Source organism: Electrona antarctica, assembly GCF_951216825.1.
Source record: "Electrona antarctica genome assembly, chromosome: 4".
In the NCBI taxonomy this organism is placed as follows: Eukaryota; Metazoa; Chordata; class Actinopteri; order Myctophiformes; family Myctophidae; genus Electrona; species Electrona antarctica.
The window spans coordinates 57,052,076-57,067,543 of record NC_136809.1 but is presented as its reverse complement, the minus strand read 5'-3'; the positions used below and the strand labels follow the sequence as shown (position 1 = coordinate 57,067,543).

The following is a 15,468-nucleotide window of genomic DNA, read 5'->3' as shown; positions in this document are numbered from 1 at the left end:
TTTTGAAACAAGATTGTTTTACAAAAATGTTAGATTTTCATTATCGTGAGAACGATGGCTTCCATTTTCGCATTGCAACTTTTCAGGACTAGAAAGCCTGCAGTTTTTATTAGCTTGTATCCCCCATCGATGATGTCACTGGAAGACGGTTTCTGAACTGCCCACAGCCCTCCTATGAGACACAGACCGAGTAGAAAAAAATTGCTTATTGATTATTAGTGAGGACCTATTATATGAAGATAGGTTGAAAAGTGGTGAAGTGGTCCTTTAACTGTGGCAGGTTGGAAGTGGTGTAAAGTAGTGTAATATCTCAGTGCTCTTGTAACCACTTTCAGACGTTGCTTTATGGTCATTATTAGTGAATGTCTTCTTTTTGAGTGGTGTAAACTGGCTTTGTTAGTTTACGTGTCTGTCTGTCTGTTCGTACCAAAAAATGAGCATGGTTGCTATGGTCACCCTGTTCACACGGGTGTGATTTCATTACGTCAGACATTACGTCAGACCACAGCTGATCAGTCTATATAAGACCTTACACCACTCAGTTCACACGGGTGTGATTTTTTTTAATGTCTTCAACAAAAAAAACCTAAGTGAAAATATCAAATCCATTGCATTGTGATGCGCTGTGAGATTGTAGGTCATCTGTACTTTCACTATGTCTTGTACAACAAAGTATGCAGGGCTTATTAACCAATGGAATGCATGGAACGGGGGGAAACGGGGGAAAAAAAGCTTCATGTTAAATTTCATGAGATTTTAATTTCATTTTCATTTGCTCTTGTAATTCTTTTTACAGTTTCACCAGATGTCTGTTGCCACAGATTCTGTTACTATGCTGTACATGAAGAAAAAAAAGCTTCCTCATTTTTCCTCAAACGTTTTTAAGCCAATCGGAGCGTTCTATTCAGGTGCATGCAACGCTGACTGTCCAATGAGTCAACATGTTTTTTGTTTTTGATTTAGTTCAAGAACTCAAAAACTGATATTTGAGGAAAAAGAGGAACTAACTTCTTCTCTTTTTTATCTAACTCCAGTGATATGCTTACCCTAGAACACTAGGGGCTATATCTTGTGCCACCCCTTTACCCTTATCCCTAAACTTATTTTGCCATTTTAAAAAACCTTTTAAAATAGTTCAAATAGCTGATCTACAAGCTCACAATGTGTAGATGTTGATCGGCTAGTTGAACTATTTTAAAAAATGATTTTCAAAATAGTAAATAAATGGCAAATAAGTTTAGGGATAAGGAGTAGCGCAATATGGGGGCCCTAAACATATGAACTCCAGTCATATATGCTTTAATTAAGGACATGTAATGCAGTGGATTTAGAATGTGCTTGACCAAGCCACTAACGTCAATCTGCCACAGCTGGCGTGTCGTTAGTGTCCATTAAGTCAGTGGCACACTCCTGCTGGCCATTGATCCCCGTATCAATCCTCCCACTGGTCATTGATCTCTGCCGTATCAATCCTCCCGCTGGTCCCAGGAATCAATGGCCTTCTCTCGTCCAGTCCAATGTGTGTCTGCTATACATCCTGTTTGCTCACACAATGTCTGCATGGGGGGAATAAAGGTTGGATATACAGTTGGGTGCCACCGATATTGTCCCTTAACATGACCCATTTAGGCCTGACCTCAAAATTTAAAAAAATCCTCCAGTTTTCTGAAATAAATATTTTCACGATTTTTCAAAAATAGCAGATCTACAAGCTCGTAGCGCGCCACTCGGTGGCGCGCTATGAGCTTGTAGATCTGCTATTTTTCAATAGCTAAATTATAACATAATGTTTAAAACACCAAAAGGGGTTCCCGCCCCAAAATGGGTTAACTGTCCTTTTGTGCAGATCACGCAAACCTCAGCAAAAAGAAAAGGACAATATCGATGGCCTCCAACTGTACCATGTGTGACTCTTTTTGATAGAGACAGTCATGGCGGCAAGACTATAACTGTTCAGGATAGGAGGAAAACAGATTGGTTTTATTTATTTTTTTATCCAAAATGTACTTTTTGGTACATTTTGAGGTATTTGAGAATTTCCTATTTCCAATACTTTTACTTCTACTCCACTACATCTCAGAGGCATAAATATTGTACTTTTTACTCCACTACATTTATTTGAAAACTTACGTCACTGGTTACTTTGTAGATTTTGATTCTTATCACAGAACATACATTAACCACTTCAGCCCTTTCTACATTTTAGTCGTTTGAAAATAGCCGATCTACAAGCTTGTAGATCTGCTATTTTCAAAAGAAATACATTTCTTTTGAAATACAGAGAGAGAGAGAGAGAGAGAGAGAGAGAGAGAGATAGAGAGAGAACCCCCCCCCCCCCCCCCCCCCCCCCCCCCCAGCTATCCGACCAACCAGAGATACACATGAAATCACAGATAAACAACTTTAGGACAAATTTCTCGCCACTTTTCAGCTGGAGATCCACTTGCAGCATGCAAGAGCAGAACCCTGCTCCGACTGACAAGCCACCTTATTGACATCTTGCATCTACTGTATAGTGTATGTACCTTATTGACACTTTATTTGCATGTACTGTACTGTAGTGCAGCTGTAATATGGAAGCTGCTGAGTGCTTTGTGGTAGTGATGGGAGATTAATCAGCAAACACATCGGTATCGGCCAATTCTACTTGTTTTGTGATTAATCGGCATCGGTCCAATTAATCAGTCCGATGAATCAAACGGCCCGATTGTCTTCACAGGTAAACACACCTAAAGTAACAGCTTTGAACAGATCTACAAGCTCACAATATTAAATATAAGATATTAAAGTTAATTCTGACTCGCCTAAGCCTACAGTTCAGATACCCTGTTACATGTATTTTTTTCAGAATGGTCAAAATTATTATATTTTTACCGCAGAATGAGATCATGTCGACGTTGGAAATATCGGTCATCGGCCGTAACGGCAATATTATATCGGATATCGATATCGGCCAAAGTGTCTCATCGGCACATCCCTTGTTTGTAGATTCAGAAATTGGCTCATCGTGAACCTAAGAGGTCTTGCACACATTCTAATGAAAACAAACACATTCTCTGAAAACAAATGATTACCCCAATTAGTGTTTTTAACAGCACATTTTGTTTTAGTTTTTGTCAAGTCTTTTGAATAATTTTCATTTAGTTTTAGTCACCTTTTAGTCACCTGGGATGTTAGTCTAGTTTCCGTCGACTAAATATCATGAGGTTTATAGTCTAAAATGTATTTTGGTGGGCCTTGATGCCATCGTAATGGCTGATTTTACACTTTACACTAAACACAGACGATCTGCAAGCTCACAACGCGTCACAGTACGACCCATTGTGAGCTTGTAGATCTGCTATTTTCAGCATGCAACTAAGCATACAATGACTCGTCTTGTAGTTGTACTGGAACTCTTGTCCACTCCATTTTCACATTTTCAAGAACTTGTCAGCATAGCCCCCTGGTAGCCGTTTTCTAGTAATGATAATGCGAGTCAGTGGGTGAAAACAAAAGATTATACCCCTAAACAGATTGCAAGGAATTCTGTGTTATAGCTTCACATTCTGACGAAAACGGTTGTTTGGATGGACTTTCATCATGCTATTTATTTTTTCAAAATCCGGTATTTTTTCATTTGTATTGCTGACAGGAAGACACAGTACAGTATCTTCAAAGGATTTCTAAAAGCATCTCTGGCAAAATACATTATTTTCATCATTGAATTATTATTATTATGCTTATGAGAGAGAGAGAGATAGAGAGACAGAGAGAGATATAGGAGTGGGGTAGGGGCCATGGTCTTTGCCGTATGTTATTTGCATTCATAAATTCCGTACAGCATTCTAAAATATAAATATATACTGCATTATATATTGTTGAAAATGTACCTTATATAAAAAAAAAACTATTTTGGCCCAAAATGATAAATTTACAATGTGCCATCCGTGACCCTGCAGAGCGCTCAGTGCTGCACTATATAAAAAAAACATTTTCCCCCAAAGTTTACCGAAGTCTTATAAACATTTAGTTGTTATTATTTCGGCTCCTCCATTCCTATTCTGCACCCCCTCCTTAAAGCTAGAACCACAGCACAAGGTTAACCCATTAATACCTGAGAACACATTCTACAAATGTCTTCTAAATCATGACAGCTTTCTGGAGAAAAAAAAAAACTATGTTTCTGTATCAGTGGTTCTTCAAACTATTTCAAGTCAAGGACCCCCAGAAATTATTTGTAATATAACCCCCCATCTGAAAATATTTAATTCCAGGAAACCCCTCAGAAGCAAAGAAATATGAGTTTAAAAACATTCACAGTGAAATAACATAATATCCAAAGATTTTCACACGTGTTCACTACGAGCGTGTAGATCTGCTTTTTCTTTTCTCCAACAGCCACAGTTTGAAATAACGGCAAAAAAACGGTTTTAAAAGCCATAGAAGGCGACACAGACGGCGTGGGTTGCGTTCCCGTCCTGAAGGGGTTAATCAATGTGGTAGCAGGCAATAAATTAGGTTCAAGTGACAGCAGAATGTCCATACCTGTCCCGAGCGCTGCTGACCGGTGATTGGTGACAGCGGGACCCGGCTCCCTGGCTGGTGCTGAATCATCAGGAGCAGCTGATTTACTTACGGCAGCCTCGACAGCGCCGATCTATCAATTGATCTGCAGGGGGGGGCTGGGGGAGTAATGCATTACCCAAGTCTGGGTCAAGGGAAGGGAGCCCGCCAGGCTAGGCTAGGCAGGCAAAGTCTGGGCCCCCGGGCGGGGCGGGGGGTGGGGGTGCGGCGCGGAGTGGAGTCTTACAGCCATGAAGGCATGGTGGTGTCTGTCTGGGGCCAGGCGGGGCGTGGAATCGTATACAGCCAGAAGGCATGGTCTTCCTCTCTGTACTGTAGATTACATGATTTATAGTTTGATGCTGTTATATTTTCTTTTGTGTGTTTGTTGTTGTATTGTATTTATTTCCCCCCTTTTTGTGCAGTACTCTGTGTTTTTTGAGTTGTGCAACCACTCCCTTACGTAGCTATGTGTGTGTGTGTGTGTGGGTGGCTGGGTGGGTGGCGTCTGAGCACGGAAACAGCATGGTTGTTTTTCACCACGTGTGCGCAACCTAACACACACACAAACACACGCGCACATATTACCTGTATATATGGTGATTTCGGGAGTGAGAGTACAGTACAGTAGAGGGTACAGTAGAGGGACCCCCACACGGTAACTCTGTCTCATTTCTCAACCGTTTCGGACGCGGGCCGGCTCGCCGGAATCGGGCCGGCACCCTGGGTGCGTTCCTGTGGGTCTGGAACTTCACCCCCCCCCCCCCCCCCCAACACGGAGTTGCACCACTCACTTCACACGGGTGTGATTTTATTTCTTTATTGCACAGCATGCTTCCCTTTGTCAACTTGTAGTCTTTACTTGCGCAAGCAGAGCGCGCAAGTACTAGTTTCGCCCGACGATGCGTATGCACCGTCCCAGCAAATGACGTAATGACTACTGACTACTGAGCTAGCTATATCAGATATACCCTGACGTCATTTGCTGGGACGGTGCATACACATCAAGAGTAACCACAGTATACCACTAATCAACTTACAAATTACATATACATATACATAGGAACATTACCTCTAATCTTCCCGACACTAAAACATATCGTCATTACGTCACCATCAAAAAACAATTACATTCTGGCATTGGGTCCTTTAATCCACATCTTTATTACGTCATCATTGAGAGCTAGTGATCATTGAGAGCTACCTGTACCAGTTATACCTTGACGGTCGACAGTACTTGCGCGCTCTGCTTGCGCACTAGTAGGCCATTTATGCAAGTAGGCAAGTAGGCACTCGACAGAGTGCAGTTCTAGTTTTGTATTGTTCTTAATGAACTTTTCATCTGCTTAATCAATGACCTCTTCCATATAAGGAAAGGATTCCAAATAAGCCAGCTAGCTGGATTCTTCCTTTCCTTGCATTGTATTTTTGTTCTTTGGTATAGTATTGTCTATTTTCTTTATACTATGTGCTAAATAAATAAACCTACTGTAAACTTAAAAAAACCATGGTGTCGGTCTGGGCCGGGCACGGACTCGTACAGCCAGAAGGCATGCATGGTGGTGTCTGTCGGTGAAATGGACAACGCAAGGGGCACACACACTCACAGAGGGTGCATGGCTGCCTGTGAGTGAGTTGCAGTGGACAGGATTTAAGGGTGTTGATAACTGAGCAGTATAATCCAGGTTTCAGCAGAGCGGATGTCATGTGGGAACGCAGAGAGAGGAGAGGATGTCAGAGAGAGAGAGCGAGAGATCTTTAGCAGGAAGACTGATGTCCTTCTCGCTCACACACAGCCCCCCTGGGGGGGGGGGGGGGGGGGACTGCACACCAAGTGCTTAATCAACAATTGGGTTGAGTGATCGTGTGTGTGTGTGTGTGTGTGTGTGTGTGTGTGTGTGTGTGTGTGTGTGTGTGTGTGTGTGTGTGTGCACGTGCGTGCGTGTGTGTGTGCGTGCAGATCCCGTGCATGCATGCGTGTGTAATGTTGCCATTAAAGATTGGATTACCGTCATCAGAACATCTGTCCCGTTCTCCACAAGTTAGTGAGCTAGTGTGAGGTGACACGCACGCACGCACGCACGCACGCACGCACGCACGCACGCACGCACGCACGCACGCACGCACGCACGCACGCACGCACGCACGCACGCACGCACGCACGCACGCACGCACGCACGCACGCACGCACGCACGCACGCACACTCTCTCTCTCTCTCACAGTCACACACAACCTCCAGCTGGCCACATTCTCTCTCTAACCCTATTGTCTGTGTGTGTGTGTGTGTGTGTGTGTGTGTGTGTGTGTGTGTGTGTGTGTGTGTGTGTGTGTGTGTGTGTGTGTGTGTGTGTGTGTGTGTGTGTGTGTGTGTGTGTGTGTGTGTGTGTGTGTGCGCGCGCGTGCGTGCAACAAACCCCATAGATAGACCACCGTGTATTTCTAATAGGCCTACAGTGTGTTTACTTCTACTCCACTACATCTCAGCGGCAAATGTTGTATTTTTACTGCACTACATTTATTATGAAAACTTTATTTACTAGTTACTTTGATTATTATTACAAAACATACATCAACCACTTCACAATGCGTCGCATTGTGAGCTTGAAGATCGGCTATTTTCAAAATATGTGCATACATTTGAAAACGTTGGAAAATAAATGGGCCATTCTGCATAGTGAATAGTACTTTTTTATTTTTTACTTTTGGTACTTTAAGTAAGTAATTTTGATGCCAATGCTTTTGTTCTTTTACTCATAAGTACATCTTTGAATTCCGAACTTATTTTACTTAGTAACGAAGTTCAGTACATTTCAGTATTTTGATACTTTTACATATACGTAGAACGACGGAGTACTTTTTGTCCACCACCGGGAGAACAGGCTGATCGATAAATCCCCCCAGCTCCTCCCCCTCCTCCTCTCTAGCTGTCCGTCACCAGAGGTCGACTGAAGGACGTATAATGGATGTAAAAGACACTTGAATCTCCAACGCCAGAGACTGCATGGGTCTGTCGATGATAATTGGGCATGAGGTGCATCATGCATGGGAGGAAAATATACTCAAATGTTTTACTTATAAGTAAAAGTATTAAGGGCCAGTGGCGTGCACAGACATTTAGAGGGGCAGGTGCTCAAGTTAAAAAAGGGCACCTTGTGCAGCGCGTGGAACCGGCCGGTTGCCTTAATCCATTTTGGGCGGGAACCCCTTTTGGTGTTAGCATTATGTTATGCTTTAGCTATTGAAAAATAGCAGATCTACAAGCTCATAGCGCGCCACCGAGTGGCGCGCTATGAACTTGTAGGTCTGCTATTTTTAAAAAATCAAAAAAAAAGATTTTTTTTTTTTCAAAAGGGCACATTGCCAAAAGGGCAGGGGGTGCTCTAGCACCCCCTAGTGTCTATCTGTGCACGCCACTGTTAAGGGCCTTTCAAACGGTAAGCGATTTAACACACTTATAGTTCATTTTCAATGAGACCTTATAGTTTTTATTTTTTCCTGTATACGCGCGGTAGAAGTCGAGGGGCAACATCGCAAGCGTATTTATACGCGAGCGCGGTCCTGTGAATTTGTTTCGCGCGTGCTCGTTTCATGCACACGCCCTTCTATGTCAGTTGTGCTCAAACTATATCATGTCAAGGACATGTATTTGGCCGCAGACCCCCATCTCAAAATATGTCGTTCCAGGGACTCCCCCAGAAGCAAAGATTTGAGTTAAAAACGTTGGCTCTGAAAGAATATATATTCAAAGATTAGCGCCACATTTTCACAATTTTTCAAAAATAGCAGACCTATACAAGTTCATAGCGCGGCACCGATTGCCGCACTATAAGCTTGTAGAGCTTGTAGATCTAAAGTATAACATAATGCTTAAAACACCAAAAGGGGTTCCCGTCCAGAATGGGTTAGGGCCTTTTAAACGGGGAAGCGAGGAACGCATACCTTGTCGTCTGGATCAACTACTACGGCGGCGGTGGCTCAGGGGTAGAGTGCCTGGATGGGAACCGCAAGGTTGCCAGTTCGAACCCGGGCTCCCCCAGAGTTACTGTCGAAGTGTCCTTGAGCAAGACACTGAACCCCTAATTGCTCCCGATGTGCTAGTTGGTACCTTGCATGGTTTCCGCTGCCATCGGTGTATGAATGTGTGTGTGAATGGGTGAATGTAATGCACAATCTATGTAAAGCGCCTTGGATAAAGGCGCTATATAAATGCACCATTTACCATTTACCATTTACTACAGGTCTCCTCCAGGTCTTCTCAAGAGGGGCGCGACAACGCAAGCGTAACAAAAATAAAATAAAAATAAACAGAATCCAGAAAAACAAATGCACGGGACCGCGCTCACGTAAAAAAACACTCGCGTCGTCGCGCCGCGACTCTGCTCCGCGCAAAAACGCACATGGTCTCATCGAGAACTAACTATAGGCGCGCTGTCGTGAATCGCTTCACGTCTGAATGCACCTTACGGGTGCCGCCAACTGATCGTGGCATGATGAGAGCGATATAAGAACGCTTATCAAACACACTGTGGAGTCAATTTGGAGGTGTTAATCGCTCACATTGTGCTCTATTATATAATATCATTTGTATATTATGCCTTACATACATAATATAGGCCTATTTGTGGTTGTAAAATACAAAATCACACATTTCTGGAGGGATTATTTCCGTGTCTTGGGAAAACTCTTGCCCTACATCAGAGCTAAGCTCAGTGCCACAGACATGACTCCTTATTGAAATGTTGCTGCTAGCTGCCGGGGCTGTGCTGAGGTTAAACTATCTGACAGTTCCACTTTCACGGCGAACAACACCATGCCCTCGGGCTGATTTTCACACACACACACACACACACACACACGCGTACGCGCACGCACACGCACACGCACACACGTGTGTTGTGGTGTGAATAAATGTTCCATTTATGTCGAACACAGCTGATTACACATGCTATGTGATGATGTCTCCATGGATAAATCCATTCCTGGGACAGAGAAGAGAGAGACACAGGAAGAGAGATGTTTATGCACACATGTGCAATTGTGCTTGTAGACGTGCGTGCGTGCGTGCGTGCGTGCGTGCGTGCGTGCGTGCGTGCGTGCGTGCGTGCGTGCGTGCATCCTGTTATCTAAATGCTATTGTCCCCTGGAGGGAAATATAATAGTAAAAAAAGATGGGTTCCCATATTGGGTGACCACTATCTATTTAACACTGTTACTGAACACACACTCTATAGCAATGATTACTGTCACAATATAGAGCTATTTAACACTGTTACTGAACACACACTCTATAGCAATGATTACTGTCACAATATAGAGCTATTTAACACTGTTACCGAACACACACTCTATACTAGCAATGATTACTGTCACAATATAGAGCTATTTAACACTGTTACCGAACACACACTCTATACTAGCAATGATTACTGTCACAATATATAGCTATTTAACACTGTTACTGAACACACACTAGAGCTATTTAACACTAATTTTAATAAAACAATATCACATATCCTATACCTTTAAGGCACTTTAATGGAGATGATACTGTATCAATAGTACTATAGCATTCTATAGCTCTCTTCCATTACGACTGTTCTCTTGTTGCTGTTGGACATTCAGAATGTTTGGTCCAAGGTTCTAATCCAGGGTGTTTTATGCAGCATGAAACGGGCTCATCATTTCCATTTTTACAACAAACCGCCCAAAGCAGCCATGAGTGTTAACGACTGTGCTACACACTGGCTCTAGGAATACAAAAAACCCCACAAGACAATATACTAAATTCTCCTTTTTTTTCTTCTTTTTTTTAAAGGATTTGTGTTCATGTATTTTCCCCTTTGTTTTCCCTTGAAAAATCCAATTATAGTAGTAGTATAATAGTGGCTCAGGAGTAAAAGTGTCTGCCCAGAAGCAAAGATTTGAGTTAAAAACGTTCGCTCTGAAAGTATTCAAAGATGTGTGCCACGTTTTCACAATTTTTTCAAAAATCACAGATCTGCAAGTTTGTAGCACTGCACCGTGCTGCCGTGCTACAAACTTGCAGATCTGCTATTTTTGAAAAATTGCTATTTTTCAATAGCAAAGTATAACATAATGCTTAAAACACCAACAGGGGTTCCCGCCCAGAATGGGCTTAAGCCACGCATAATGTGTTGCATGAAACAGAGCTGCAATCTACATTATATGACGTTGAGAGATGCACAATATTGAAGTGATGACCTATATCCGATCTGTGATACCTATTTTGCTGGTGAATATATATATATATATATATATAGTTTCATTATATAGATACTCCACTGTTACGTTCTTAGCTTACGCATGTTTCATGATAACTACTTTGTATGTATGTGATGTATTGCCATGATCATGCTTTTTGTTCTTGCTTAATGTAAGTCGCTCTGGATTAAGAGCGTCTGCTAAATGCCTAAATTGTACGGAGACAGGCAGACTGGCTACTGGCTGGAGACGTTACTGTTGCGTCATCAATGTCGGTGACAGTAATCAGGACTATTAGGTGTAGGTACAGGCAGTAAACAGATCACTGGGTACTTGGTGCGTCTTGGAAAGTCTGTTCACTCTGGTGACATCGAGGTTGGATGCCAGGGACGTGCGCCGAGATTGTTAGAGGGGCAGGGGCTGAAATCCCATATAAAGACAAGAAAATAGCAGATCTACAAGCTCTCGACGCGTTGCGCTGCGGCGCGTTGAGAGCTTGTAGATCAGCTATTTTCAGGGCACAACCCAGCACTCTTTATATAGCTATAGAGATGCAGGTGCAACGACATGGATTTGGAATTAGTTCAACGCAAAAATACTGTGTTCAAGTTCAGGAGACTTTCGGCATTGGAAAGGAGTGGCATTTTGCATTTCTTTCACCATGATAGTGAATGCTGCATTCGTGGTCTGGAAATGGCAGTTGTTGTACAGGCGGGTAAAAGGGCAGTAGGGGGCTGAAGCCCCCTTTGATGTCTATGCGTGCACGTCCCTGTTCGACGCGTCTTAAGAGTATATGTTAACTCCATAGACACGGCACTCCATCTTTAACTATTCCCAACCAAGCCCCCATAGTAAGGCTATCCAATGCTGAAGCTGCCACCACCTACTGGCGAAAAGTGGAACTGCAGCACTTTCATGGCGGTGGACGGACGGACGTTCATCATGACGTCACGTGCGTCAGCCCCGGACCTCAAATTTGAGGTCCGGGGGGCTATAGGCTATAGGCTAAACTTCCGCTCGCTCGAGCCATTGAGTTATAATAGTACTTCCGGCATGCAGTCTTCCGGGTGCTTCAAAACGCCACTGAGCAACTCCCGTTGAAATTAATAGCTTGGGGGCGGGGCTAGCGCTCCGGTTCGGTCTCTTATCCTTGTATTACTCTATGTTCCCCAACGAGCAGTGCCTTGCATGTCTGCATAGAATGCTAATCGGTTCATGCAGTGCACTTTGTGAAGCAGCGTGGATGCGCGCGCACGTTTGTTCCATCAACGTGTGCCATGTGTCAAGAGTCCCCCATGCTTGTTTTAACCCATTTTGGGCGGGAACCCCTTTTGTTGTTTTAAACATTATGTTATAGCTATTGAAAAATAGCAGACCTACAAGTAGGTCTGCTATTTTTGAAAAATCTGGAAACTGGAGGATTTAGAAGATTATTTTTTTAAATTTCGAGGTTCAGGCCTAAATGTGTTAAACATGCACCTCTTATGCTCTCTCCAGCTTTTAGTTGCTGCTTTGTGTCAAATGCACTTGTGTAAACTACTAGCCTACACGAGGGTTTCCATTGTAATAATAATAATAATATTTATTTGCTGTACACAGCTGAAGAGCATTGACTCTCTGAGAGTGTACATATGGACCCTGATGGATTGCAATAGCCTTTATGTGGATGTGTATAGGGTAGGTCTTATGTGGTGGACATTCTGAAGAAGGCTGTTTTGAGCCCAAAACCATCAGCTTTGTGATTTGCTGTTCTGTTCTGTTCCGTCCGTGTGCGTGCGTGCGTGCGTGCGTGCGTGCGTGCGTGCGTGCGTGCGTGCGTGCGTGTGCGTGCGTGTGTGTGTGCATTACCAGCTAATCTCTGGCACCGTTAACCCAGTCGATGCGAAACGTTGCACACTCCCTGGATGCCAACGATGGACCTCTGCCCGAAATTGTCCAGAACGGCCTGTTATAGCGCCACCAGGAGGCCGACTTTTGTAAAACATTTTCTTTTAATATTACTCCTCCAGATTCTGTCCAAAGATCCTGCAAATTGTTACACACTATCTCTAGTCATGTGCTCGAGACGCATCTGTCCGATATTTCATATTCCATCCTAATTGGCTAAGATTGGCTTTCAGGACTGGCCCGTTTTGAACAAAAAGCCTCAAATCATGAACACAGTGTGCAATTTACGTGAAATATTTCACGGACTTTCCTACTAGGCTGAGGAATATATTCACATTTGCCTGTTATAGCGCCACCAACAGATGGATTTTTGCAAAACACATTTTTTTGGAACAAAATGCCTCAAATCATCAATTTGCTATCCATGACGTAAGAAGAAATGGTACCCTTTTCACATTGGCCTATTATAGCGCCACCAGGAGGCCACAACCTGACGTGCCCTGGTGGAGACCTGTCCTATTATAGCGCCACCAGGAGGCCACAACCTGACGTGCCCTGGTGGAGACCTGTAACCCGAGGGGCACTTTATCTATTTTCTTTTCTCTCCTACTTTGGGACTTGGCACTCTTTCAGAACCCTTCGTAGAGGCACAACCTTATTTACACGATAGTTAAAAGCAGAGTGGTGTGCGTGCGTGTGACGTGCATGCGTTTGTGTGTGCGTTCTGTGCGCGTTGTCGTCACGCATGTGTGCAAACGTATGTGCATTAGTATGAATCCATTTAAACTTTGCATGTCTAAAGGACACTATGAAAAATCACCAGTTTCACACGATCATCTATCTATATTCCATCACAGCACGAAAGCGAATATTGGCCTCATATAAATATGATTTCCATTTGAAATGAGACGATATAGCTGTGTTCCGACAAACACAAGATTTTCATAATTAATGAAGCCATTTGAAATGCGGTGCGAGTATAGCATGCATCTCAACCTCGTATTCAATTATATATTCATTGTTGATAGACTATGATGCTCATTATATTCACTGTTGATAGACTGTACATAATTATCCCCATATACAGTACTCACTGCTGAGGGCCGGTTGACACGTGAAGTTCTCATATTCACGGTTGATATAGTCTTGCATAATGCATTCATATACCGTATTCATGATACACTATGCAGTTGCGTATTATTCATGCATATATTCACCGACGATAGATTGTAAATTGGCTACTTATTGTGTTCATTATATCGATAAATATAAGGCAGTCACAGACCCTGTGCGGATGTCTAGTGTCAGACTCTGAAGGCCTGTTCATTCAATAGTCCAGTTTTCTGTGAAGCGGTGACCACCGAACACTTCAAAAGTGTCATGAGGTCACTGAGCGCAGTAGCGCGCGGGGCATGGTCACCGCTCACACAACTGTAATTTTGTCACCTCTCTTCTCCGACAACTGGACCATAAATAGGCCTTAACCCATTAAGGCCTGACGTCGAAATAAAAAAAAAGTCCTCTGAAAGAATATATATTCAAAGATTTGTGTCGCATTTTCACGACTTTTCAAAAATAGCAGACCTACAAGCTCGTAGCGCGCCACTCGGTGGCGCACTACGAGCTTGTAGATCTGCTATTTTTCAATAGCTAAAGTATAACATAATGCTTAGTTAAAACACCAAAAGGGGTTCCCGCCCAAAATGGCCTTAACCCATTTAGACGATTCTACAAAATGTCTTCTAAATCCTGACGGTTTTCTGAAAAACATGTTTCTATAGGTCAGTAGTATGCTCAACCTTTTCAAGGGCCCTCAGAATTATCTGTATTGGCCCCCCATCTGAAAATATGTTGTTCCCGGGGACCCTCCACAAGCAAAGCCACGATTTTTCAAAAAATAGCAGACCTACTGTACAAGCTTGAGCTTGTAGATCTGCAATTTTTCAATAGCTAAAGTGTAACATAATGCTTAAAACACCAAAAGGGGTTCCCATTCAGAATGAGTTAAGTCTATTTAGGCTATTTTTTCCCTCCCTGTTATCCTTATCTCTCCACTCCCACCTGTGTTTCATGCTCACTTAATTGGATCAATAGGCCTACAAGTTGATCTTATCTAGATTGTAAAAAAAACAAAAGTAGTACTATAGTAGTTAACACATTCAACATGGCAGGTGTGTTTGTGACATGCCAGGTTCAACCCTTTCTGGGCGGTAACCCCCTTTGGTGTTTTAAGGATTATGTTATACTTTAGCTATTGAAAAATAGCAGATCTACAAGCTCATACGAGCTCGTGTAGGTCTGCTATTTTTGAAAAATCGTGAAAATGTGGTGGAAATCTTTGGATATATATTCTTTCAGAGCGAACATTTTTAACTCAAATCTTTGCTTCTGGGGGGGGGGGGGGGGGGGGCATTTCACAATGTAGATATTATGTCCACTAGGGGGAGTAGAGAACTATATACAAATCTGCGACCAGTCAAATCAACAGAGAGAGAGAGAGAGAAAATGACTGTGGTTTGGGTTTTTATTAATGTGTTGTATAAATCAAACATCATACATAATGCACGTGATTGGGGTCTGCGGGCAATTACATATATATTTTGGGGGTGATTTAGAAGACAATTTGTAGAATCGTTCTCAGGTCTAAATGGGTTTACAGTTTGACTCCATAAAACGCTTTACCCACTATTTAATCAAATATGCTACGCTGTCGAGACTGTTTTATTACCTTTAGAGCATACGCTGAAGTATTTGCAGCTTTCAACAACAAAAATCCGAATGAAAAATGGTCCGTCGGCTTGTTATGATCATCA

At 42.8% G+C, this 15,468-nt stretch overlaps 1 protein-coding gene across 1 annotated transcript in view; it reads left to right on the top strand.

Annotated features, from left to right (window-relative positions):
- The window catches only part of ctnna2 (catenin (cadherin-associated protein), alpha 2), a 782,371-nt gene that overhangs the window by 128,048 nt on the left and 638,855 nt on the right, over positions 1 to 15,468 (top strand).